The following is a 2,448-nucleotide window of genomic DNA, read 5'->3' as shown; positions in this document are numbered from 1 at the left end:
CTCCTGCTACAGTAACTCCTGAAGGGCCCATTCCGGGCCCTACACCCCTCAAACAGACCATCCGATATCCTACATAATTAGTAGTAGAGAAAATGCCCCCCACTTCAAAGGGGGTTTCACCTGTAAACCCCTCTAAAAAGGAACCAGGAAATAGAATCCTGGATCCGGTCAATTGAAAATCTTGTCCGTCCTCCCACCGGCGAAGCATTCATTAGAGCAGCTAGGGCCAACTGCCGCGGTTAGAGCCGAAACCATCAAAAACTCGGCAAGCTTCGACCTCATAAGAGACTGGGAGACCTTTAAACAGGAGCTGAGGCGAAAATTCGGGGAACATACTCGGCTGCCGACTTTTATAAGGTCTTATTGACCATACCATGAGTGGTACGCAGGCCCAATGGATTTTTATTTGCAATAGAGGCCTCTGTACACCAAGGCTTTAGGGATCATAGGGAGGCATTGGGGGATCCAAGGAATTAATACGAAGGGTCTTCCTGTCTGGACTGCCGGACTGGCTGCAAGATTTCTCGCCTTGAAAGATGATTGCACACCCCAGAAATTAGCAGAAACGGCACAGCGAGTCGGGAAATTCGAGGAATGGAATAAGACACGGCCATTCTGCTACCCAACATCAATCGCCAAACTCCCTCCCAGATGACTATCGTTTTAGACGACCCTTTACAGAACGACCATATAAAACCCAGAGAAGTCGTATACCCTACACCCGTGGCTGTAAGTCCCCAGTCTGTGCTGCTGTCAGGATCTCCACCGAGACGACCACATTCAAATGTCTGGTGTGATTTCCACCAAATTTGCCACGCATAGTAGCCCACGAGTCCCAGGGCTTAGCCCTTTCTAATCCCCCCAAGGCCCGGCCCTACACTTTTTATAGATGTGGGCCAGAATACCCCACATGGCCCGAGAATCCCCCTTTTCCCTCGGCGCCAGGGAGCAAGCTCCGAGTCCCACTGGCAGATTCGAAAGGAGCCAGCCTGTCACACGCTACCCAACAGTAAAACCAAGTATTCTGGAGTTGAGAGTGCACAAGATGGACGAGCGACCTCTCGTGGCACTAAATGTTAATGGCAAGACTGTCCTATGTTTTATCGACACTGGGTCAAAATTACACTTATCAAACCTGGTACCCTGAAAGAGATTGATCCCGAAGAAAATGTTGCCACAGCATCCTTTTTGAAAACCCTACAAGGAATTTCTGGGAAACCTTTTAAATCTACGGCAGAAGTTTCCTTAGACTTTAGACTTGGAGAAGGCCTGGTCCATTGTCATTGGACCACAATAGCCAATCTAGACTTCCCAGGAGACCTTCTCCTTGGAATAGACTTCTTGAGAAGGCCAATTTTTACACTGCAGTCAGTTGCCTCTTCTTCATCAGGCACATTGATTTTTGGGAAAGGGCCCTCGGTTCTCGGTTACAATACACTAGCGGGAAAACTCTCCATTAGCTTACATTAAGAGTAAAATCAGATGATCAACCCAAACAGTGCATGCAGAAACTTCCCAGAATGAGGCGACAGTGCATCTTGCAAGGAAGACGGTCATTCCCTCACACTCTGGGATATTCCTTGAGGGAATATTAACCCCCACAGTCTCCAATTCCTTAACACTGCCCTACTCAGTGGTTACACTTGCAAAAAGACGCTGTAATATCTGGGCTATAAACCCTTCGTCACGTCCCGTGAAGCTAAGCTGTGGGACGAGACTTGGGACGGTGGCATTGGTCAACACAATCTACAGTAGCAACCTTGAGTCTGCAGAAGCTGAAATGAAGGAAATGGTTAGTGCCCGCAGCGGTGACGACGTTGCTGAAAGAAAGGAAATGGTTAGTGCCCGCAGCGGTGACGACGTAGCTGAAAGAAAGGAAATGGTTAGTGCCCGCAGTGGCGACGACTTAGTGAAAGAAAGGAAATGGTTAGTGCCCGCAGCGGTGACGACGTAGCTGAAAGAAAGGAAATGGTTGGTGCCCACAGCAGCGACGTGGGGTATCTGAAACTTGGAAAGGGGATTAGTATATCTTCTAAGGAGTATCCGCACCAGATGGATAATTTTTCTGATCACATGGGAGCCTTGGGTCTAGATGAACAGTCTGGTAAAGGGATTGGTGCCAGGGTTGACAGATATCCTGTCGAAGATTTCTCTACAGAATTCGAGCACGACCTTGAGATGAAGTGGGATTATTCAGATTTCCAGACTTTGGAAGACATTAGTGAAGAGAGCGACCTAGATATTGAAGGTGCAAAGTTATCCCCCTCAATAGCCATAGCTACTTGTGAAGCAGCAGAGAACAAGGTATCCTGCCACAAATGGTCTTGAATCTCTCTCCTTAGAGTATTTAACTATAGAACAGAAGTGTGAAATCTTGATGTTGCTTGGCCGACATAGAGAATTATTTGATGGTGGAGAGGAATCCATTGGTCTCGTTCCTGGGATTCG

Source organism: Penaeus monodon, chromosome 26, assembly GCF_015228065.2.
Source record: "Penaeus monodon isolate SGIC_2016 chromosome 26, NSTDA_Pmon_1, whole genome shotgun sequence".
NCBI classification, from domain to species: Eukaryota; Metazoa; Arthropoda; class Malacostraca; order Decapoda; family Penaeidae; genus Penaeus; species Penaeus monodon.
Note: the sequence above shows the minus strand (reverse complement) of the source record.